The sequence below is a fragment of the Acomys minous genome (assembly GCF_964271855.1).
Source record: "Acomys minous genome assembly, chromosome: 14".
NCBI lineage: Eukaryota > Metazoa > Chordata > Mammalia > Rodentia > Muridae > Acomys > Acomys minous.
Genome location: NC_140496.1, coordinates 18,732,934 through 18,759,048, shown reverse-complemented (window position 1 = coordinate 18,759,048; position 26,115 = coordinate 18,732,934). Strand labels below are relative to the sequence as shown.

At 46.7% G+C, this 26,115-nt stretch overlaps 1 protein-coding gene across 1 annotated transcript in view; it reads left to right on the top strand.

The window, feature by feature from the left end:
- The window catches only part of PMFBP1 (polyamine modulated factor 1 binding protein 1), a 129,534-nt gene that overhangs the window by 52,674 nt on the left and 50,745 nt on the right, over positions 1-26,115 (top strand). The window contains exon 2 of the mRNA XM_084756931.1: positions 25,792-25,984. The gene's annotated coding sequence lies outside the window, so the exon portion shown is untranslated. The remainder of the gene's footprint in view (positions 1-25,791; positions 25,985-26,115) is intronic.

Sequence of the window (26,115 nt, the reverse complement as noted above, 5' to 3'; positions counted from 1 at the left end):
GGCTGTTTCCTAACCTGCTCTGCTGTTGTTAAATCATAATCCTGGGCCCACCTGGGTTCAGCTGAATATGGTAAAACTGGGAGGTAAGGGTTAACATTTGGAGGCGGGAGGAGTGCTCTCTATCTAAACTCCCTGCCAGCCGACACATACAGGTAATGCAATGTTGGGAAAGTCATGACCTCTTGGGACCATAGCTTCATCATCTACAAGACGGAAGTAACAGCAGTCATAACCGTAGGACGGTTGTGAAGGACCGTAGGACAGCATAGGAGCTGGTTCATATGCTAGGGACAAAAGCTCCTCATGCTTTAACGGTTATCTCATCGCTGCTGATGGTGAGCGATGTGGATGCTGGAATCTGCTTATCCCATGGAGCTGTCCGCCTGGGATGCCAATGTCACGGCCGTCAACAAGTGAGCATCCCGGTGCAAAGCGAAATGTTGGCTCGCCTCAAAAGGATATAACTAAGTGCACGTCACAAAGACTCCCTGTGACAGGATGGTTCCAGAATTGTGTAGGCAAGGAGGTGAATCCTTAACAGAGGAAACAAGCCTGTGACTGGCGACTGTGCCCTCCTCCTGCAGGCTGTTGAGGCAATTACTAAATGTGAGGACTGTCCTTTCATGGGGCCGGAAATGCTGGCCTTTAAGGATGCGGTGGAAGGGAGGGGCCTGCACATGTACTCTCTGAACTTCTCGACAGGCCACACTCCAGCCAGGTGACTTCCTGTGCTCTGCACTGCACTCTGTGTTTATGTCGTGGCTCTCAAGTCTGTCCTTGTACCGTGCCCTCTGTGTTTGCAGCAAGAGCTAGCAACAAATGGCATCTGCCACCCGCCTCCATGGCCATGGCATTCTGCTTACCCAGGCCCTGAGTCCTCCGAATCCCAGAACTAAGCTAAATCTTCCCTCCTTTAATTACTTCCTCACAGAAGTTTCAAACAATAAACAGAAACAAAAACTTTATAGCAGACCCCTGTATCCACATTTTTAAAAAAAAATGTTGACCAAGGCCTACCTCAGAACACACCCTTGAAGGTCCCTTTCCTCTGTTCACTTATTCACATCCTGAGTGTTGTTGTGGACCTGCGTATAAAAGGCATACCCTAGCTTGGAACTCTTTGGGCCTATGAAAACTATTTAAACTCAGCTCCTGTTCCTTCAAATGGCTGCTAGTTTGGTTCAAGGTTTTTTTTTTTTTTTTTTTTTTTTACTTATTTCTAGTGAACATAAATAACAAGAAAGTGAAAAGTGATGGTTTCCTGAGAGAAGTGTGCCCAGGGCTCATGGAGTTCAGAGAAGGAAAGGCTGCTTCCAGCTGGGTAAAGGGGACCACGAAGGTGGAAGGAAGCCCATCCCGTGCAGTGAGAAGGGCATATGCGAGGCACAGAGGCAGACAGGGTCCTGTCTGCCAGAGAGTCCTAGAACACCCAGCCCGAGGCTGTGTGTGGAACCCCTGCTGCCTGGCTGATTGCTCTGGGCACCCTGCTGTGTGCTGGGGGATTAATGTCCTTGCCCAATTGCCCTCTATTTTGATTAAGGGTCAGCGTAGGGAAGAAAATTCACTCAAGCAAGTTAAAGCCGGGTATTAAATGACTTACAAAATTTGCCAAGAAAGCCACAGATGCAGGCGCTGAGTTGAGCGAGCTTTCCGGAGTGACTCCGGGCCACCATGACACCTGCTTCCTCATCTGGGATCAGGAGGTTGCTGTACAGCACAGTCAGAAAGTGGCCACCATCCATAGCTGCAACAGAGAAACCCCAACACAGCCTTGCCAGAGCTTCCTGAGAGAAAAAAAGAGACCCCAGAAAACACGGGATCAGACTCAGCTCATTTTCACCTTTGCATTTCACTTGGGCGCATCTCACTAGCAGAACCACCCAAGAAAACAGCGGTGGTTAGCTGTCCCAACTCCAAAGTACAGGAAAGAATGCTAGAACAAATGGAATCCCATTCGTCTATAACTGGCCACACCTCATAGCCCCAGCAAAAAGAGACAGGAGGCCAGTCGGATATATTCCAGGGGAGTAAGAGCAATGTCAGAAGTAAGAGTAGAGCAGGAAGCAGGAGACAACAGGTATAACTTCATTAACAAGAAAGAAAAGTCTAGAAAGTAATGTAGGCAGATTGGTATCTATAACCAAGGGCTCCAGAGCCCTGCAACCTCTTTGTTTCAGTGTCATTTTCCAAAGCACCAAAAAAAAAAAAAAAAAAAAAAGCCAACCCTGCAGAGTCAGCGGGGTTGTTGTGCAAAACACCTTTGCCCAGACACACACTGTTGAACACTGAGAGGCGCTATTTTTAGAGTGAATTTCCAAACCTGAAAAAAAAAAATACCAAGAAAGTAAGAGAAACAGGCAGTAGCTTGAGCTTTTTGGGGGTGGCTCTGAAAACTGGCACGGAGCTCTGGGTTTGCCTGTCTGTCGTATCAGTCAGTCCCTGCTGAGGAAAGCAAACAGCAGGTGACTGCAGCACACCTGTCTGTGGCAGCTGTTTGATGTTGGTGGGCTTTGATTGTCAACCAAGCAATTTGCTTAGGATTTGGAAACAAAGGAAGGAGATTGTCAAAAAGCTGGAGGAGCAGGTGACGTGTGCAGCTTGGCCGTGTGCTCCCAGCAGTCGGGAGGAGAGTGCACGCGAGCGTGCGCGCACGTGTGAGATTGGCACAGGAGGTGCTGCACTAGGAGACGATGACAGCGTCCTACAGGGACAGTAATGGCATCACGGCAACAAGGTGCCACCTCCCTATCCTAGCAAGTCTGTGTACAGCTCAAGATGGTGCTACCAGGAGAACAACCTAGCCAGTATCAGGCGAGGGCCTTAGGAGCAGGGCAGCGGGAGAGCTTGCTTGTTCCCTTCATGCCTAGATAAAAATACGAACCGGGGCTTCGTGAAAGACGCCAACCAGAAAGGTTTGTCATTTGTAGTGGCATAGTTCACTGAAAGAGCGCCTGAACCTGCCTGCCTTATAGACCCATTTCTAGTCCCCAGTCGACTCGTCCATCCATCCATCCATCATTAGTTCACTTATTTATTCATTCACTCAAAGGTGTCTGCTCAACGTGTGTTGTGTAAAAGACATAAAGTAAACAAGGCGGGGACGGTCAACTGAGGGACACAAGTGAAGCAATCTCCTCTAAAATGAACTAGTAACTAGTGTAAGGTGTCAGGCCAAAGAAAAGGGTGTGACAATTCCCAGATGGAAGGCCCACTTCAGTTAGGTTGAGGGAACTGGGGTGCTATGAGACCCCCCTCAGGAGAAGGAAGCACTGCGTGGGTTGTGGGCTCCTGTTCTTAGGGATCCCTTCGCTCTGAGTGGCTAAAGCAGCCTATGTGCACCGCGCCCGCCACATTCCGCCTTGTGGAGTCAGTTGCCTTATGGTATCTGATGTCACTTAATCTCAGTTAGATTATAAACTTAGAAAATAATTGTAATAATTGAGGTAACGTATATAAGAATGGAATAGGAACTCCATGCACATTAAACCTTTTTTGGGAGCGAGTGAAGGGTAGATTTGCGACCATACATAAACCGGAAGTGCTGTGCTTTCCTTTGACCAACTTCGGGGACAACGAGCATGAGTTGGCAGCTGTGCTTGCATGATTCTGTATCTTGGGAAAGAGCTCGTTATCATGTCCGAGGAATTGCTCTGAAAATCACTGGGTTTTTTTTCTAACTATGTTAGTCATAGAATTAGAAATAAGGAATAATATGGAAAATATTGAAAAAATCTTTCTAACTGTGAAGGATAAAAAGTATGATGTGAACATAGTACCCTCAAGTACCTATGATGTGAACACAGTACCCTCAGGTACCTATGATGTGAACACAGTACCCTCAGGTACCTATGATGTGAACACAGTACCCTCAGGTACCTATGATGTGAACACAGTACCCTCAGGTACCTATGATGTGAACACAGTACCCTCAAGTACCTATGATGTGAACATAGTACCTACAAGTTTTTTCACCTCTCAAATTCCAACTTAAATCCAAAATGTACCATTCTAAGAATAATTGTTCAGTATAAATATATGAGCTCAAATTAGCAGCCCATCACCTCTTCTGAGGAAAACTTAGGGAATTGAAAACCAAATTTTAGCTTTCCCATCAGACAGCTCCAGGCCAGAGCTGGGGAAAAGCATAAGGGCAACAATCTCATCATAAGTTACGTGGCTAGGACAGTCTTCAGAGTTCTCAAAACCTGTCCCAGACCCAGGGTGGGGACAAACTGAAGACAGATACATAGATAATCATCCAGACAGATGGTCACAATTCATCTAAAGTGTCCAGGGATCCCCCAGGTATGTGACCTCAGCATGCAGAACTGGGGCTCCCAGGCACACATACACCCTTTGCCTGGGTCAGAAATCAGCAGATATCGCAGTGAGCTCCAGATGTGTGCCCACTCCTTGGAGGTGTTCTACAGACCCTGTGCTGCCCTGATAGGAGACCCTTTCCCTCAAAGGAAGGTCCCACATGCCCCCAGAGATACCCTCATATGTAATACCAATCTTTTTGTTGTTGTTGTTGTTGTTGTTAATTCAACAAGTCTTCTCATTTGAGCATAGCTTATTGAAGATTTTAATATATATATTATACCATAATAGACTGTAATACTTCTCCCACCTTTGACTGTACATTGTGAAATTTTCTCCTTGAGCTGATTATGTACAGCAAGCAAGTTGGTTTCATGAGGGGACATGAGGCAGTGGAGAAGCCCTGTAACAGAAAAGGATGGAGTGTGGCAGCAGAGGGCATGAGCGTAAATGCTGCCTCTCCCGCTTACTAGTGGGTGGCCTCAGACAAATTCCTTAACCCCTCTGTGCCTTGCTTTCTTCATCCGCAAAAAGAAACTAACCCATTTAAATATTTGGGATGCAAACAGTTAAGACTTCTAATAAGATCAGGATGGTGTCTGGCATCTAGTGAGCACCACAGAGTTAACTGTTGCCACAGCTTCTGTCATCTGCTTCCTGTGGGAAACTGAGTCTGCACCCATGGCCCTAGAAGGTATGTCCTGAAGTGAGACAACCTGAGCGCACACACCTTTCAGGAGACAGGTGTCAATGTCATGTCCAGAGACATTTTTGGTGGCCATGGCCAACTGAGCGGAGGATAGGGTATCAACCCACTACAAGTTAGGAATTCTGCTAAGTGCCTTACCATGCACAGGGCAGCCCACATTCCAAGTGATGGTGTCATCTCCTCCAAGGTTGAGCAGAGCTGGCTGGGAAGCTTCAGGGATGCATCTTGACTTTCTCTTGGACATGTGGTCAGGTCTCAGTGTGCAAGCCCTCTCTGTAGTCAAGAGCATCACACTTTCTCTGCTGCCCCACCCCACCCCATTCCCCCATTAATCCTTTCCAATTTGGAGACTGTCTTTTAGTGTCTGAGGAAGTTTTTTGGCTTCGTCTGTCAGGGTAGGTTTCAATGTGCACATATGTATGTGAGCAGAGATGACGGGAAAGCCTAATGTGCCATTCTTTGGGATCCATCCGTCTTGATTTTTGAGATAAGATCTCTCACTAGGGCCTGGTGCTCCAAGTAGGGTAGGCTGGCTGGTGAGCGAGCTGCAGGGATCAGCCTGTCTCTACCTCCAGTATGGGATTACAGGCACGCATCGACACTCCCAGACTTTCATGTTGGTTCTGAGGATCGACTTCAGGTCCTACAAGCACTTCACCAAGAGACTAGTTCCCCAGCAACACCTTTGTCTTTCTTTAAGACATTAAGCCTAGAGCTGGAGAGATGGCTCAGCAGTTAAGAGCACTGAATGCTCTCCCAGAGGACCCGGGTTCAGTTCCCAGCACCCATATGGCCGCTCACAACTGTCTTTAACTCCTGTTCCAGGGGATCCAACACCCTCATACAGACATACAAGCATTCAAAACAACAATGTTCATTAAGTAAATAAACAAATATACTAAGTCTATATCCCTAAATCTCCCTTCCCACTTAAAGAACACTAGATATTTAGGATAGCACAGAACTACATGTGGGACTGATGTTCCTTGATTGATAGTTAATGTCACCAGCCCTATTGGAACAAAGTGCTGGCTGTGCCTCCCAGTCAATTGAATGACCAATAAGCTCAATAGCATCCATTTCCAAATCTTCTTTGAGGATTGCCATCACCACTGCTGGAAGAGTGCAGGTGTTAGTCTGGCCCTGGAGGCCAGGGAGACTTTGACGTGCCTCACTGTGCCCCTCCCCATAGGAATGGCCAGTCAGGTTAACTCTTGTCAGAAGAGAGAGAGAAGATGGAAATAGAAGAAAAAAAATACATCTACTGATATATCTCTGGAGCATCCAGGCACACTGAGAGTACTGTCTGGAGTACACGTCCGATGCTAGTATCCATAGAAACTTGGGGCTGCACAAGACTCTTATTTCTCTCTCTCTATCAGTGAAATAACCATCAAGCCAGATGTTTTTATGAGGCCATTTCCATGAAGCCTTTTTCATGTGTCCTTATTTCAACAGCCAGGGTTAAATTTCTATTTCCAGGAGTTGGGGATTTAGCTCAGCAGTAGAGCACTCGCCTTGCAAGCGCAAAGCCCTGAGCTTCATCCTCGGCCCTGAGAAGAAAATCTGGTCCTATTTGCTAGGGATATGCCCGCCTCCCAGCCACCCTGACCCCATCTTTGTCTCACTAAGTACGGGGTACAGCTGGGGGAAGACACAGCGAGAGGTAAGGATGCTCTGTGTCTTACCTCACTTGTCAGCTGGAAACGTAATGTTTTATTTTCTGGCAAAGCATGGTCCTATCCAAATGTCAGAGGCTATGTCTGCTCTGAGTCCTGCTTCTGCGACAGTTTGTGCAGCGACTGCTTGTAAAGGAGAATGAGACTAAACTCTCCATTTGCTCCCCAGGAGTCAGTCACACCTCCCAGAACGGAGGGCTGGATGGAGCTGGTTTGCCTCTACTCACCAAGCAGAATCCACACCAACCTCCTTCAAAACCCCCTGATGCTCAGACACCAACTTCTTAGGTTTACTCAAAGCTGATTCATTTCAAACCAGGACTCTAGCAAATTGTGGTGAATAAAGCCTGTTTGAGCCGTGTCCCCCCAGAAGGCACCCTAGTCTTCAGCCTGTCTAGTAATGTCAAGGGCCACAAGGTGGCACCTGCCTAGGTGTCCTGGCTTCTAGATCTTATTCTTACTCTTTGAGCTTCGTGCTAGCCCCAATCTTCCATCCGTAAAACATGCTCTATGCACAGCCCTGTATAGATCACATAAGATAACAGTTAGGAAAGTACTTTGAAAAGCTGTAAGAACTGGAATAGTGTTATTCCTTGACTATGGACTAAGGAACATAATAAAATTGCAATTGCCAGTGTTAGCATAATAGCAGAGATCGTCTCCTTTGTGAAACCCTCCAGGGACACAGTGCCCCGGGTTTTCTCTTAGCATCCTCCTGACATCTTCGGCAGGACACCTTGAGGCTCCTCCATTTCTCCCCATGTGTGTTCCTCCGAAGCTTCCAGAAGGCTATCTTGTCTAAAAAAACATTGACTAGACACCCTTCCAGAACCTTCAGAGGCACTAGATCCCTCAACAGCTCTGTTAAGAGAGTCGTGAGTTATTTTAGGCTAATAAGCTCAGAAATCACACTCCTGTAAATGTCCTGCTATTGTTGCTTAGAAAGCATGATCCAGTAGCCGGTTGGCGGTGGCACACGCCTTTAATCCCAGCACTCGGAAGGCAGAGGCATGCGGATCTCTGAGTTCGAGGCCAGCCTGATCTACAGAGTGATTCTAGGGCAGCCAAGGCTGAAACCCTGTCTGAAAAAACAAACAAACAAACAAACAAACAAACAATATCCTATTTTGTGACTAGAGGCAATAGCCAGTTTAAGAAGCAAAAAACGAAAACAGTAAGTGTTTTTCATCCCAGCCCAGGAGCCCAAGCTGGTTCCTACCTACCCAAGGGAGCTTTGTAACCCAGTCTGTGGATGGGCAGGTGTGGGGCCAGGCTGTTTGACAAAGGCCTTCTAGGGACTCCGCCACAGCAGGGCGGGCCGAGAGCCATGTGCAGTACTAACTGCTTGGCATGTGGTTTTCTCTCCCCGGATCCAAACATCATACCTCTGACATCAGATCTATCACGTGACTTCCTATTTCCTCTCCGGATGCCTCTCCCGCAAAAACCCCATGAAGATTTCCATAGTTACCGAGCTCTCTGCATAGAGCCAGAACCCCTGCCAGCAGCCTGTCCTCACTCCACACTGCCATTCCCTCTTTCCTGGACCTGTGTCACATTTCCTGGGCCACCACAGTATTGGTGATTGACTGAGTGATCGGTCAGCAACTGCGTCTCCCTCTGCCATTTAGAGGACCCCACCTGCTAATGCAAGCCACTGCAGAAACCACCCTTTTTTTCCCTTCAAACGACCTGTCCAATCATTCTCCCTATTTTTAAGGCCCCTTTGCATGACCTTCAACGCGGACCTTCCGAAAGCTGCGCTGCCCTCTGCCTAACTCTCCATTTAGCTATCCGAGCAGCTTTTACGTCTTTTCTTAAGGTGACATAAAAGGGGAGGTCGCTGGAGGGCGAGGGCCATGCAAAGACTGTCAGCTAGGAGGACTCCGCCTCCTACCCCTGAACACAGACAGACTGCTGACAACACCTGAACCTGAGGGCCCAGAGGTGACCTTGGGTTGGAGACAAAGGACTAAAGCGCCCCAGAAGCGTGCTTCCTAGTTCCCTGCAACAAGGCAGCCACTCGCCCTGGGCAGCCCAAGAGCGCAGAAAACAAAGGCTCATTTGGCATCTCTGATATCATCTTTGGAAGTGAATAAGACAAATAACTTAAAAGGGGAGGGAGATCGATGACACTGCTAACTTGAGACTGTCCATATGAGACACTCTGATTTATCAGCCTTCGTGGGAGCTGATAAGCTCTCAAAATGAGTGTTCTGTGATAGGCGGCTGTACCTCCTGGGCGTCTGGGCTGTTCCCCTGGTTGAGGGGGTGTGGGGGGGGGGGAAGGAGGGAGGTGACTGTGACGGAGACTGAAAACAACACACTTTGACTCCATTATTCGCTGACCCACAGCTCTGTTTTATTAGGAGAGAGCTGTTAATTGTGGTATCCCAAAGCACAGTCAAATGCTGGTAGGAACTGTATCTCAGAGCAGGTTTGGGGAGAAGAGGGGGAAATAAAAAAACAACTCTTGCTGAAAGTAGAGAGCTGTCGTTTTCTTTTTTTTTTTTTTATTGGTATTATTATAAAAGGCTGCGTTCTTCACAAAATAGCAGCAGCAGTCAGAGAAACCCGCGCAGCCACGTGGGAAGAAGGGCAGTTCTCCCCAGGGCAGGGGGATGTGCAGGATGCAGCAGGCAACGGGAAGCTATTATTGCAGATAAGAATAAGAAAATAGAGCTGTAAAGTGGGCGAGTAGCTGGACCGAATATTGGTGCTGAACAGCGTCTGAGCACCGGCTGGCACTGCCTGGCTAAGATTAAAATCTGCAGGGAAATTTTGTTCCTTAGCACTGGCAGAAATTAGGAATAAATTCAATTGCATTCTGCACAATAGCTGGAAGCGATTGAGGTTAAGTGGCCCCGCTCTCTGATGTGTTAGTATTACTGAGCGCTCCCTGCTCACGTGACTTGGTGCGATCTGCTCTTGGAACAGGTCGCCATGGCAACTGATGATTTCTATTACAGTACATTCAAGTTCACATTCTAGGCCTGTCATACACTTGGAAATTTCCAGTTAAAATATTTATTTATGAAAAAGGCAAAAAAAAAAAAAAAAAGGAAGAGAATGAAATGAAAGGGAAAGCCACCCTCAGACTCTCGCAAGGATGGAAAACAAGATGCCTTTGATGCAGAATGATTTATCTGTAAACAAGAAGAGAATGTTCTATTTTCTCTTAGCTGCTGCCACCAAACAAAACATCTCCCATGGGGTGGCCGACTTGGTTGGGGAGGGGGCGAGTTAGAACCGCACCTACCTACTGAGCTCTGGTGTGCAGGTGTGATGTTGGCCGGAAATGCAGAGTGACAGGAGCAGCCGGGAAAAGCCACAGCTGTGCACCTCCGCCCCACTCTCAGAGGCACACAGCTCTGCTTTCAGCTGCCCACTGCACCTCTGCACCTTCCTCTCACTCAGTTCTCTGCAGAAAAAGAGCGGCCATCACCTCTCTGCCGTGAGCATGGGGTAGAGGGAGATCTCCTTGTGAGTCAGTTCTGTGAGGGGTCCCCAAAGGTTCTCAAAGCGGACCCCAATAGAAGAGGAGGCAAGCCTGGGACAAGCATGGAAGACTGCTCTCTCATGGAAGCCATAACCATGTTCCACCATGGTGCTCCGCGTGGCTTGCTCTATAGTCCTGCTGTGCACTTCCAAGAAGACCCCGAGGACAGCCCCTGCCCATCCCTACCCTTATCCTAGCCTAGGGAGGCGTATACATGTCCACTGGCATCCCCCTGGAGAAAGGCAAGCCAAGGGTTAAACTAAACCTTTCCTGGGAAAGAAGTCATTATTTCCTGGTCACGCACTATGCAGGGATGGCTTGCTAACAAGGCCTCATAGCTTTGTATATGTTTTCCCCTTAGCCAAGCATATTAAATATGTTAATAAAAGACTCCCCCAAGCTTTCTCTATCAGAAGCTTCCAGGTGGCTGCAGTGACCCTGGGTGCCCAATTACCTGGTGAGGTCACCTCCTGAGTCACAGATGGTTCTCTCCCTCTCGCTCGCCCACTTGCTAGCTATTAAAATCTCCACACACTCTCTTTTTGCACGTGGCCTCTGCTCAGTCTGGCTACAGTCACATGCTGCCCCATAGCCGGAAGCCACTTTGCGAAGCAGGGCAGTGTGTCCTGTACCTGCCTGTCTGGAAGAGACGCAGGCTGCTGGTGCAAAAATACTGATCGCTAGTGCACCTCGGGGACCCACTGAGTCAGAATCTCCAGGTGAGAAACCAGAGAGCCTGCATCCTTAAAACCAACCAAACTTGACTAGTGCTGCACTTAAATCACTGATTAGGCTTAGTAATATGAAGGCTGCCTCTGGGCATGAGGGTGTGTATCCATGGCTACATACCTGCTCGCATAAGCGTCTAGGTTTGCCGAGGAGCAATGGCAGGTAACTCCCTCAATTGCTCTCCACGTGATTTTTTGAGGCAGAATCTCTCAGTGAGACCAGAGCGCACCTATTTGACTAGACTAGTTGGCCAGCAGGCCCCCAGGATCATCCTGTCTGTCTCCTACGTCCCTGATGTTGGAATTACAGACACAGACATAGATGGTAAGGACCCAAACATGGGTTTTCATACCTGCACAGCAAGTGCTTTACTGGCTGAGCCATCACCCCGACCCAAGGCTTTCTTATTACAGTGACATTCTAATGTCTCCGTATAAGATACTGAGCCAGAGGTCTTCTGAGAAATTCCTAGCCATCACTCATGAGGAGTTTTGTTTTGTTTTGTTTTGTTTTTAATGTAAAAGATTGGGCTAGTATCTATAGACATTCCTTAACGGAATGAATGAATTTGGCCCTGCTCATATGAATATGCTTTCTATACCACCAAATAGTTATCTCCTGTGTAACAAAATAAATTCTTCTGAAAGCACAGATTCATCTATGCTTTCAGCTCCAAGCAGGGAGTGTGTGCGAACAGCTATCAACTATGGGTGTGAGGTGAAGTGCAAGGTTCAAGTTTTAGTCCCATTCGGCAGCTTCTCTATGAGGAGTCACAAGACAGGTGCTATGTTTACAGATTGCTGACTGCACGCGTGAAGTTGAGTGGCGGCATCCAAGATGCAGCATTAAAGCCAGGAGCCTGGCCAAGGGTCCTGCCTGTTCTGTATTCAGCAGAGAAAATGGAGAGCAAAGCAGAGGAAGTCTGGGTACCCTGAGCTGCATCTCCATGTTGTCCTACACAAGTGGGCGATGCTTGAATGTGCTTCTTCCGGGGTGCAGGGGCTCTAGATAAAGCCTGCAATGTTAGTATCCCACGTATGGATCTTTCTCCCATATCTAGAAGCAAAGTGTGGAGATATTATTGAAACTTTCAATGTTCTGTCCATCCAAAAGTGTGAGGTGGACAATAAATACTTAAGAGAATCAGTTTCTGAGTCAATCCAAGCGTTCCCAAAAATTCTTTCTCCCCATTCTCTCTCCCTCCTCCCCAGTGCGTGTGTACATCTCTCTCTCTCTCTCTCTCTCTCTCTCTCTCTCTCTCTCACACACACACACACACACACACACACACACACACACACACACACACACACACACACTTCTATATGAGCTCTATAAAAGGGTGACAGCAAGATTGACTTAATATCTTCCTCTAGAGTCCTAAATCCCAAATCTGGAGATGAATAGGATTCTGGGATGGAGTGTACCCCAAGCCGGCGGCTCTGACCAAGCCTGGCCCCACTGCTGGCTTTGCGTGGGGCAGCAGCATCACCTAGTGATGCTGCTGTTTAAGTACAAGCTCCTTTCCTGGGAACTGTCCAATTTGATCAAGCTGCAATAAGATGAATTAGCCACATTAACAAATGAGAGCAATGGTAAACATAATCCCAAACTGGAGGTGACCCCTAATTCCATTTTTATTTAGCCTGGAGTACGTCCAGTGCCTACACAGCACTTGAGTTCTCCATAAAGTAATGTGAAAGCATGCACAGCCCAGCTTGTGCCAGGCAGGACAGATGGGGAGGCGGAAGAGGGTTAACAAGGTTAAAAGGAGGCTCAGCTCTGTCAATTCAAGCGCTTCAAGAAGCAAGATGCCGGAGTGACATCTGAAGTGTGGGAGATTTAGCAAGAGATGAAGCTGGAAGGGATGGGGCAGCAGACAGAGCCTCCGTTCTGCTCTGCAGGCCCAGCATCTGTGAAAGGAGCAGGGGCGCCTGCGACTGCCGCCCAGCGCAGCGGGGAAACACGGTGCAAAGCTTTTCCACGGAGGAGCCCTGCACTGACACAAGTGGGCCCTAGTAGGACCACTCTATGGGCCCATCTTTCGGTTGCAGCTCTGAAGGAGGCACTCCCAGCTGCAGCTTGGTGACCAGTGTCCTCCTGCTATCTGGAGAGCATGCCTCCATGGCTGCTGCCGACCGAAGGGCAGCTGCCCTAAGGTCTCCAGTGTCTACACACTGTCAAAGGAATACCACGGGCTGATGCATCTAAACTGACGAATGGAAAGCCTAGCACTCGTCCCCGCGGTCACAGACTAACGTCAGCGAGGAAGAGGAACTCGTGAACCGCGGTTCCTGATCTCACCCTTAGATGCAGGCTGTGTGCCTTTCACAGCATGTCCCCAGCCCAGAAATCCAGGCCTGATATGAACAATCTGGAACGCTAATTCTCCTAAGCTATTGGTAGAGGATTCACTCGAATGCAAGAACGTCTATATCCTGCGCCAGGCATGAGCTGTGACCTCGCCTGGCTCCCGAATCTCTCTTGCCCGAAAGTGGTCTTTGATGCTGTTGACCACGAGACACGCTGCCCGGGGTGAAAGCCCTCATCTCTGTATTGAAAACATGAAGGAACTTGCTCCAATTCTGGGATTTTTTTTTTCAGAAACCCAATTTGGGCGAATTAAGATGACGAGAGAGAGCACACCAGGTAAGGGCACAAAGTTTTCAAGTCGTAGTTAAGCCACAAAGCCCAAGATGCCTTGAATGAAAAATGCAAGGAGCCGCTTCACAAAGAGCACCGAACAGATCTGAAGGTGAGAGACAGCCCGCTACGGAAATAAAGGGCACGGGAGAGAGGGGAAGAGAGGAGAATGAATCCGGGCTTTTCTCAGGCTCATCAAGGAAAGAAAGATGAGAGCAGAAGAGATAGAGTTGACGCCCGCCAAGGAGGTTGGAGGCAAGGCCTGGGCCGGGAGGCAAAGAAAGTGGATTAATAAGTGGGGGGGGGGGGGCGCAGAGAAATTACTGATGGCGCTGAGTGGCAGAGAGACTGCACTGCTCTTTTAAATTAGCCTTTAACAAGAAAAATAAAGAAAGGGAGCATAGATAATTAGGAAGTAATGAAGACCTTTAAATATAGATGTTGAAATAATCCAGGTAAGGGAGTGCTTGAAAACACGGCACGGTATGTACAACAGCGGGCCAGATAGCGCACATTCCCCAGCCTTGAGGGAATCAGTTAATGAACTTGCAGAACTACTGGCCGTTATTTTCAAAGGCTCCAAGAGACCACGGACTATAAAATGAAAATATTTCGCCAGGTTTTTTTTTTTTTTTACCAAATAAAAAAAAAGAGGCCTTAGTAATTACTATACCTGACACTATATACTCTCTCCCACTTGGGGAATATTAGAATGACACATGGAATTAAAAAAATACTGAACCACCTGGCAGCACGTGGGCGGCAGCTTGCTTGCTGGCGATGGTGACGGTGCTCCCTGCTGCTAAGGGGGTACGATCAGGGGTAACACATAGGTTTGGCTTTCCATTCAACAGAATGAGTTGGGGGGGGGGTTGTATAATTATTTTTCTGTTTATTTTTTTTTAGGCTAATATAAAATCAGCTCCCATCCCCAGAGAGCATAACAAAGGGTTAAAAAAAAAAGTCTTCATAGTAGCTATCAATCTATGATTTTTTGCAAAGATAGAGGAATAATGGAATATAGGCAATGTCAAAACTCTTCAAACTCTCACTCTCTTTCTAACAACAGTGCTCTCATTAGCACATATTAATTATGCAAAATAATGGGTTTCATTGTGACATTTTCATACACACATGTAAGACACTTTTATCTTGCTCACCTGCTCACTACCCTCTCTTGTCCCCCACCCACCCAGTAGTCCTTACCCCCTTCCCAACCTGCTCTTTTTCTCCTTTCACACTTTGTTAAAAAAAAAAAAATCTACACCCTGAACACACAAGAAAATGCCCAGTATTTATCTTTCCGAGTCTGCCGTGTTTCCATTACGATGATGATCTCAGTTCTCCTATTTTCCTGAAAATATGACTTCATTGTCCCCTACGAATGGATAATACTCTGCGTTCTATGTGTCCATTATCTCTACCGAGTCATCCATCCATCGATGGTCGATCTGTCACTTGACTGTTGTGAGTCACGCTGCAGGCACCATGGAGGAACAGGTGTCCCTGACTGATTTGTTTGGGATAATACCCAGAAGTGGTATAGTCAAGCTTTCACCTAGTAAATAGGGTGTGACAAGTTATTCTTCACTTTATCAAAAAACACATTATTCCTATAAAATATGTATAAGCAATAATAATTATCTAAAATTTTGCCACTGTTTATAATTTGGATGTGTTAACATCCATGACTTTTCACATTAATACAGAAGTTATTTTATAAAACTCAGACCATCCTAAAATAGGGTGATGTGTGTCCATATTATGTAATCAGTTTCCCCCACTTCCACAGCATTCACGTCCTTTTGCATTTTTAATTGCACAATGAGTTATCCAATAACTTTTGAAAAATCTAGATTATTTCTCCTATTTTGATTAACTTGATTGTTGTTGAATTTGAGGTATTCTGCGGTTAGCAACCTTAAACCAACATCGCTGCACACCTGTTCCTGTTCTTCCCTCGGAACAAACCCTGTGAGAAGAATGTTTGAACCATGTGTGCTTCTTTGGGACTTCCCCCCCCCCATATTAATAAATAAATTATTTTTGGGAAGGAAAGCAATGAACACCCTATAGACAATCCGTGGAAGCTCTGGCCTCCTCAGCAGCACATCCACTGGATACAACAGGAACATTGTTAACATTCTGTAACGATTGAGTTTAGATCATTAGATAGATGGTAACACCTGAGATGTCTGCAGATTTTCTGTGCTGGCCTTAAAAAGCTGGAGGGGAGAAAGGAGGGAAGGGGAGAAGGAGGGCGAGTTTTCTCTTCCCTTAGAGACTTATTTAGATATGCGATACACGGGTATTTTCTTCATGTGTATTTGTGTGAAGTATGCAAGTATGTGTGTTCACGTGTGTGTGCACCAGGGCACATACACTGTGTGTGGAGGCCCAGCGTTGACGTTGAGTGTCTTTCTCCATCACTGTCTATTTTATTCATTGAGACAGGGTCTCTTACAACCTGTCCCTGCCTCCCTGAGAGTTAAGCTTACAGGCAGCTGCCATGTCTGCCTGGCTTTTACCTGGCAGTCCAAATCCCAGTCCTCTGGCAATCTGACGTCTGGTTCTCACACTTGCATGCTAAGCACTCTGTCCACTAAACTGTCTCCTCAGCCCCCAAGAATCATTTTCACCAGATAAAGAGTAAACATAAAATTCTGGGATGGTTACCTCAAGGGGAGAGGCGGGGACTGAAGAAAGAGGAAGCACACTTAGATGCCACCATGCTGGTGACATTTCTGCTCCCTGCGAGGTCTCACGTTCTTTTTGTTGTCCTGCTTCGTGGTTATGTTCATGCTAAGAGCCTCTGAGCAACCCAACCGCGGATGTGCTTTGGACTGACACTCAGTCCTTAGTGAGACTTCGCTTCTTCAGTACCTCAAACGGTGCTCCAGGAGCATAAGTAGTGCTCCAGGCCCTGGACCTCACTAGCAGAGTGTCATCCACTGAGGACAGCACACAGTCTCTCTTCCTACAGCCCCCACTCCAAGAAGCGGCCATGCCCTCATCCTACAAGTGAAGAACTCATCTCCTCTGGACAATCAGAAAAGAAGAGAAATGAGCTACGGTAATGTCCACCAGACACAACTTCTGGAAGAATTCCCTGAGGCTCATGGCTATGACCTTGCCCAGGCTCCTGCCCAAATCTAAAAATAGCTCCCCAATTCTGGTAAACTATTAGAAGAAAATGGCCTATTTTTAAAATGAGAGGTCCTAAACAGCTAAATCATTTTGCTTAAGCAATGAGCCAAGTCGCTTCTAATGAGGTTGTAGCATTACTGGAAATGAGAGATATATTTAAATACATAGTCCCTGCATTACCCCCAATAAATCACTTGAAAAATATTCTCATATGCACTAAATGTGTTTTTTTTAGTGGCATGTGCCTGACCTTTCTAGGGGAAAAAGGATAATGTTGGAACATTTTGAGAATAAACATTTATCCAAATTAGTAGTCAAGACACTAGTAAAATTGTTTTACATTTTCTTAACACCCTTAACTATATCCTATGCCTCAGAAACCATTTATTTTTTTTCCCTAGCTTTAATAAAATACAGAATACATCTGTAAAGTAGCGAGTGTGAGGGTGGAAACTTTCTGGATGGCCCAATGAGAAATCCTGTAATGGCCCTATTACCTCACGGCCTCAGGCGGGATGCATATACGTGTTCGCAACATTTCCTAAAATGACTTGCAGGCCATAAAAATTTTAGGCCTTTTTTTTTTTATGACTGCATCTCCAAGTGTTTTAAAATCAGTGCCATATTCTTTTCTATAATATTCACAATAAAAATGTAAATAAGACCCATTTATTCAAACAAGCCCTGGAAGAGCCTGCTCTCACTCTGTGCTCTGCTGGGGACGGGGAAGGCTGGGCAGAGGTCCTGTCCTCCTGGATGGGCCTGTGTTAAATCTGCGCCTTTGCAGAAACTCTGCATCGTGCACTTCACTGCCTGTGAGAAGCCGTAATTGCCTTTTGCTCCCAGGAGTGCACAGGAGGGGCAGGTTTCTGGCCTCCGTTGGCTCAGCTCCTTCTGTTCAGCCCTTCAAGGTTTCCACCTGCCTCGGATTCCCTTAGGCTCACTCATCTTCTCTCTGGTTTCACTCCGTCTCCTCCTCTTCCTACTTTCCTCTCCTTCTCTCCCCTTTCCCTTAACTGTGAAGCATCAAGAGAAGAGGGTGAGGAGCTGAGGGCTCCGTCTGTAGAGTGCATGGCGAGCTAGCCTGAGGACCTCAGCTTGATCCAGGTCCCACGTTAAAAGGCTGGGCGTGGTGGCTACCACTGAGGAGATGGCAACAGGGGCATTCCTGGGATTAATCAGCTTATCTGAGCTCCCAGTGGGAGACCTCATCTCAATAAACAAAGCTGACCAGTGCCTACCGAGGAACAGCAGTAAAAAGCGTCCCCTTGCTTTACACACACACCACTTTCACAGACATACAGACACACACACACAGGAGAGAGGGAGGGAGGGAGAGAGGGAGGGAGGGAAAGAGGGAGGGGATCTAGAAGAACACCCATGGCACCCTTCTTCCGGAAATGTCATCTATTGCAGTCACTCCGATCCCCGCCTTCCCGCACGGTGTCCAGCAGCTCAGCAGTGGCTCCTAGTCCCCACACAGCAGTCTGCTTTTCCTCTTCTCCTTTTGGCCTTCTTCAACAGCCATCACTCTGCTGCCCGCTCCTCCGCACCAAGACCCTTTGTCGGGTTTGCCTTCAGTAAGCTCCATCAGCCCTCTTTGCCTGCTCCTCTTCTTAGACCTTTCTCTCCCCTAGATCGACACCCAGATTCTAAATGTGCATGTCCCACTGCTCTGAATTCTGGGTCTCCTGGCCTCCACACAGTCGCTCGTCAGCACCGTTGGACAAGCTTGGCCCTGTGCCAGGAGCGGTCTCTAGTGTCCTAGCTTGCTCATCCCCTTCTCTTCTGTCTTCCTGCATGCTGCTCACTCATGCTCTAGAGACAGCTCACAGGGAAGCAGCAAATGAATGGCACCTAAATACAGCCTCCAGAGAAAGGGCCTGGATCTGAACCAGTGAGCTGTGTGATCTAGTAGTTGCCTGACCTCTCTGTACTTTACTTTTCTCACCTATAGAATAAATAAGATAGAAGTATCTCCCTGTAAAGGTGTGTGTGTCTCTGTGCACGTGCACGCGTGCACATTTTCACGTGTACGCGCATGCACATGCATGCATGTGTGTGCTCATGTATTACTGTGTATGTGTATGTGCTCGTGTCTGTGTGTGTGTTACTATGTATGAATGTATGTGTGTTTATGTGTCTTACTATGCCTGAGTGTATCTGCATGTGTGCGTGCATGTGTGCATGCGTGCGCTCGCGGGCCTTTATGCCCATGTGCCAGAGTCAGGTGTAATTCCTCAGGCACCATCTACCTGGGCTCTCTGTAGACTATGCTGGCTGGCCAGTGCACTCCCATCAACTCAGCTGTCTCAGCCTCCCAGAGTATTTACATAGCTCCTGGGGATCGAACTTTATCAGTGGCTTAGTCTTCTCCCCAGCCCTTCTGAGGATTAGCAAAAGAAGGAATAAGCTCAAACTTGTGAAGTTTGGCCCTCATTGTAAGTACATTGCATGTCTAAAGAAAACGATCAACTCTAAAAGTGTTTTTTTTTTAATGCCTCACCTCCCCCGCCCCATCCCACCCCAACCTGCTTCTACCTGAAGTGTCACTGTCTCCCCAAGACTCTGATTCACTGTTCAGGATTCCTGTTCCAGTCATCCGTGTCCCAGCCTGGCACAAGGCAGCTCTCAGCTAATGTTTGTTGAATGGGCGGGGGATCATTAGGGGTGGATTTTCCATGGCAAATTAGAGGTCTAGGGCCTGAAATGTCCTTGGGAGATATTCTGGCAGAGAGTGGGGCTGTGGTCCTGTTAGTCAGCAGCACTTTCCACTCCCCTGATCGCTCCAGTTCTGTAAACTGATCAGGTGACAAGAACTCTAACGGCGCCAAGCCCAATTAATCCAAACCAGACTGGCTCATGCTGTACCTTTCTGCATCCCATCAGTGGCGCTTTCTTTTCCATCCCTCGTACCTGTTTCCTTCTCCGTGTGTAATGAGCTTCATATTTAAAACATGAAAAGCCAATAAAACACAAAACCCACACATCAACAGTGCTTTGTTCGAGGACGTCCTGTTTAATCAAGAGACTGTCTCAAGTAACACACTCAATTTACCCACCAGGTGCCAGGTGGCAAGAGGCACTTCAGGGGTATGGGAGCCAGGTGACATCAGGGCTAGGCAGCATGGAAGAAGAGAAAGCTGTATTCTCTGCCCTTGAGGACACACAATGCCATATACACTTAGGGCACATCAACCGTCCAAGGCGAGCATCTTTAGAAATCAGAACCACTCCTGCCATCTATTAATGCATCTGTACCTTTAATTAGCCCAGCTGAGCATAGAACTTGGTGAAATTTCTCACTTCTTTTGTTCCTTTCAACTAATCTCCGAACACTTCGTTTTTCTCATAAGCTTTTGCTGCATAACAAGCACTAATGAAGTGACCAATATTAACCCATTGTTAGATTAAACAGGGTCCACCATTGGGCTGATGACATTCTGTATGACTGGGGTTTGAAAATGGGCCCTAGCCCATGATGAAAACACTTGGTATCTGCCTAATGAGACCATTCTTGTACCTACCCCCCCCCAAAAAAAGACATTATATTAAAATACTGCATGTTAATGATGGCGTATTCAGCACTTTCCACTCTCAGCCACATCTGTGGGTTAGGCAGGCCTCTCAATATTAAACGCCGCAGCCAGGGCCCCATATTCTTAGCGAGGTGTCTCATTGGCTACTCCCCAAATATAACTTAAATTGGCTTAAAATAGAACAATCACATGCTAACCCAGTAGCATTAGCAACTCTATTAACAGCCAATTTCACATCCACACCAGAGGGAGTAAAAGGTAATTTGCTCATTATCAACACCCTCCGGCAGTGGAAGGAAATGACTGTTCATCAAAAAGTATTTTCCGACGTAACAACAGCCGCACCCACACGTAACCACCCCGCTCCCCCTTCCCTTCCTCGACAAGATCTCCGGGAACAGCTATGCTATGAGGGAGACTTGGAACTGTAAATGGGTTGCTGTGAGTGGGCCGCCTGCCTACCCATATCCAAACGCTTCTCTCCCTTCAGCTCACCTTTACCCTTTGTGGTTACAAAGAGCGTTTTGACAAATCATCCTGAAGGTACAGGTGGGGCCGAGGACTATAAGGATTGTTTAGAGGAAGAACAAATCCAAGTCCCCGGCACTTGAGCAGCCCCTCATCCTGCTCTAAGCCAACAAGACGAAGGGAGACGATTCCTGGAGACCACTGGAGACGACCTGCTCTGGACACTCACCTAGTTAGGAAAGAAAATGAGCCATTCCAAAGGCGGTGTTGCCTCCTTCAAACTCTCACCCGGCACCAGTCTTCACTTAGTAACTGTCTCTTCAGATAGTCCTTCGTTTGCTTTTAATCAGTGCTAAACAAACTTCTCTACAGGATGTACTCATATATTTGAATGAAGTATTAAACTGTGACACTAGCAAAAAAATAGATTTCTTGGCTATTGTTCTACTCAGTTGGCTATTTTTCTTTGAGAGGAGTCATCTAACTCCTTAGGTATTTCCCTAAGATTGCCTGCCTCCTATACATGAAGGGCAGGGCTAATCTGACCAAAGCAATTTTTTTTCTCATATGAGCGTGGTGGAAACAGGGAGCAGCATAAGAGTCACGGGGCAAAGGTATCCCTCAGTAGAGACATGGGAGGAAGAACATTGGGAAGGACGGTTAGAGACATGGCGCAAATCAAAGAAGCCTTCCTAAGCCATCTGACCTAAATGTTATCATGACATTAATAAAGAATAATTGACAGAGTTGAAACAAATGAATGTTGAAGGACTTTAAACAAACCAACGACCGGGTCGTATCTATAGTTTCTAGAATGACATTTGGATAAAAGAAGTGACAAAAGCTTTATTTAGAAAGGATGGTGGGAAGGATTTTGTAAGATAGGGGTTAAGAGGACTTGGGGGTTGGGGGGAAGAACGAATGAATATCAAGATGGTTCTGGGTTCCTGGACTTTAACAAGTGACGTAGGCGATAGTTCTTTTTACTGAGGCAGCATACAGGAGTGGAGATGAATACCACTGGGCTGAGCTTCCTGGATTTCAAGCTTGACTTTATCAAATATTACCATGTGGTCATAGACAAGCTATATTACCTTCCTGTGCCTCCATCTCCCACCAGAGGTGAAAGTAATAAAGAGAACCTAGATCATGGATTTGTCGTGCAGATTACATGGCTTAAGAGCAAAGTCTTCAGAGTAGCGTACGGCGCACAGTGTTACACACATGTTAGATAACCAGCCAGCACAGAAAGAGGAGCTTTGGAGTAGAGGACTGCAGGTTTCCTGGTGGACATGCTGAATTACACGCACGGTCAGGGTAGCTGCAATCACCTAGAAGGCAGTTGTGGGTACGGATCTCAAGCTCAAGAGCGAAGTCGTGCCAGAGATTGTACATTTGGAGCAAAATGGTAACTGATGTCAAGATGACAGAAAGGACCTCAAATGATACAGAATAAGAAGGAAAAGGACAGGAGAAAACCTTGGAGACCAGTTCAGGAACAGGTGGGAGTATGTGCTGAGGACTCTAAGGAGTAGCCCAAAACACTCAAAGTAACATGAGATACAGTCTCCAAAACCAAGGTCAGAAAGTGAGGGGAGGAGGCTATCCTAAAAGTAGCCTCTGGCATCAAGTTGATCAAACACAGTAAGGACCGTTTATTCAGCAAGACATGTGATACAAGGTCAGAAGGAGAAACAGGGACAGAGTGGGCAATGTAGGCATAAGGATATTATGTGATTCCAGTGCTGCTTTCTATAACACCCTGCCCCCATCTCTTGTTGCAATCCTTATTCTAAGAATCTCCTGTCTCAATGTTGTGTAAATTCTGCTCCCCAACTGGCCCCTGGTATGCCAAAAAAAAAAAAAAAGCAGCTTATAGCCAGTTGCTGAGCAGGGGAAAGAATAAGGCTGGACTTCCCTCCAGCCAGGGGAGGAGGAGTTAGGAAAAGAAGTAGGGGATCCAGCTGTGGGCAGATGTCCAGGAGGGACCAGGAGAGAGAGCTCAGCAAGAAAGGTTACAAAGCTCAATTATCTCTGGAATGTAAGCTGAGAAGAAACCAAATTAGGTTAGACGGTTAAAATAGATTAATAACTGCTCAGTTCTTGTGCTGTGAAGCTTATTACTAAAATAATATACTAGAGTCTCAATTATTTGTGTAATAGCTGGGTTAAGAGAGAAACTAAGAAACAAGCATAGTTTTGAAAAAGTAACAGTAATGGCCATGTCAAAGAGGGTTTTTTTCCTTTTCGTATACTGGAAGATACTTGAACATACTTCACTGCTTGAATAAAATTGTGTCCCACCCCCACCACAAATTCATTTGTGTAATCCTAACCCCCAGGACCTGAGTGTGACCTTATTCAGAAGTGGGGTTACTGCAGTACCAATTAGTTAAGATAGGGTCATTTTAAGTAGCTTAAAGTTGTAATATACTCTCACCACACTGGAAGCAAAACATTTGAGGTCAAGGTATCAGCAAGGTTGGTTCTTTCAGATGGCTGAGATGGAAAATAGATTCCAGGCTTTCCCTCATTTGGCTGATTTCCTGGAAATATTTGGCATTGCTTGGTATGTCCATCCACGCTCCTACATGGCATTGCTTGGCATATCCATCCATGCTCCTACATGACATTGCTTGGCATATCCATCCACGCTCCTACATGGCGTTGCTTGGCATATCCATCCATGCTCCTGCCTGGCATTGCTTGGCATATCCATCCATGCTCTTACATGGCATTGATTGGCATATCCATCCATGCTCTTACATGGCATTGATTGGCATATCCATCCACGCTCCTACATGACATTGCTTGGCATATCCATCCATGCTCTTACATGGCATTGCTTGGCATATCCATCCACGCTCCTACATGGCATTGATTGGCATATCCATCCACGCTCTTACATGGCATTGATTGGCATATCCATCCATGCTCTTACATGGCATTGCTTGGCATATCCATCCACGCTCTTACATGGCAATGCTTGGCATATTTATCCATGCTCTTACATGGCATTGCTTGGCATATCCATCCACGCTCTTACATGGCAATGCTTGGCATATTTATCCACGCTCTTACATGACATTGCTTGGCATATCCATCCACGCTCTTACATGGCATTGCTTGGCATATCCATCCACGCTCCTACATGACATTGCTTGGCATATCCATCCATGCTCCTGCCTGGCATTGCTTAGCATATCCATCCATGCTCCTACATGGCGTTGCTTGGCATATCCATCCATGCTCCTGCCTGGCACTGCTTGGCATATCCATCCACGCTCTTACATGACATTGCTTGGCATATCCATCCATGCTCCTACATGGCATTGCTTGGCATATCCATCCACGCTCCTACTTGACAGTGCTTGGCATATCCATCCACGCTCCTACATAGCATTGCTTGGCATATCCATCCACGCTCCTACATTTGCTGTCACCTGAATAGCATTACTCCTTGTGTGCATGTCTGTTTCCAAATTTCCCCTTCATCAAGACATCAATGACAGGAGAAGTTGAGAGACAGACATGCACCCATGGACAGTGCAATATGAAGAGGAAGACAGAGTTAGGAGTGTTGAGTTGGCAAGCCAATGGAGTAGAGTGCACCCTCAAAGGGAGCACCTCTGCACATACATCCATCCCAGACCTCCAGCCTTCAGAGTGGTGACACTGCACATTTTCTTTTATTTTAAGCCACCTGGTTATGGGATTTTCCTTAAGTATCCCTAAATAAAGCTTTTTGTCACACCTGCAACTGCTGACAAGATTTCCCACCATTTCCCCCTTATTAGTGAGTGTAAGAGCAGGAAGTCAATGGCATGCATGAGCAAACAGAGATTTGGGTGTCTTGTAAGGAAGCTACAAAATGCCCAGAAGTGGCTTGACCACGCCCAGACCTCACTAGCCAAGGGAGGGAACAGAGGGAAATTTATCAAGAGGGCAACTGCATGGAAGAACCCTAAAAGATGGCCTCTCCATCCCCCGTGGAGACCTGCCAGGGCAGGAGCTGAAGGCAACATGCGCATTGTGCACAGTCCTCCTTCTCACTGGCCTACTGCTGATGCTAAGCATTAGGTGGGCCAGCCAGAGGCCAGGGGCCCAGATAACAAGGGCTCTCCTTAAAAGGCAAAAAGTTGAGATGGAAGAGTGCTTGGAAAACCCATCCCAAGGCCTTTCCACATTTAAACTTTAAAGATGCTAACACTGGGCCTCGGTCTTAGACCTAGGGGAGGGGAATAGGGTGAAAGTGGGAGGGAGGGAGGAACGGGAGGATACAAGTGATGGGATAACAATTGAGCTGTAATCTGAATAAATTAATTAAAATTAAAAAAAAAAAACACTGGGGAGATATCTCAGTCAGTAAAACACTCACTATGCAAGAACGAAGACCTAAATTCTGGCCCCAGAATCCACATTTTAAGAAGTCAGGAATGACGGTGTGTGCTTGTAACTGCAGCCCTAAGGATGCAGAGACAATTTGATCTCTGGTATTCCCTGGACTGACAGCCCAGCTGAATCAGTAGCCCCCAGGCCAATGAGAATCCGCCTTAGAAACAAGTTGACAGCTCTTGAGTAATGACACCTAGAGTAGTCCTCTGGCTTCTGCACACGTACACATAGGCACACTGGCATGAACACATACACACACACACACACAGAGAGAGAGAGAGAGAGAGAGAGAGAGAGAGAGAGAGAGAGAGAGAGAGGGGAATAAGAACCAGAGAGAAAAGCTAGTGGTTACAGTGCAGTGTTCTGTGTGAGGTCACCTGCAGGAGGAATGTGAGCTTTCCCACCTCAGATGCCAGTTCTTCTTGGAGTTGTGTTTGTTAACTGTACATTTCCACTTCACTTGATATGTACTGGGTGCTCAGAAATTATGAATTGCTGAATGAATTAATATTTTAGTCTGTTTCTCTGACTTTGACTTGTGGTTTGGCTTGGTGTAGTTTGATACAGGGTCTTGCTGTAGCCCACTGTGACTTTGATCTCACAATCTTATTTCACCCTCCCAGCGTCACCACACCTAGCCAGCTACTCTCTCTCTATCTTTAGATACAACCCCCAAGGAAGGCATTTTCCACAACCACTGCCTAACATTTCAGTTTTTGAAGCGACTGGACTGCAGTTCTCTTTTCTTGGGGGCACATTGGATATGTATCCCTATGGACAACAAAAGTCCATGACATGACTCATGACTTGTGCCAAGGAAAAAAAGGAGTCTAAGCTTTGGTCTAGAGCAAAGCTGGTAAGAAAAATCCCTTTGCTTCATGATTATAAACAAATATTTAACTCTAGTAATAGAAACTATATTATCAAAAGTGATGATAACACGCCGGTCTTGGGATGCAGGGCGGTGTCAGTGGCAAAGCACTTGCT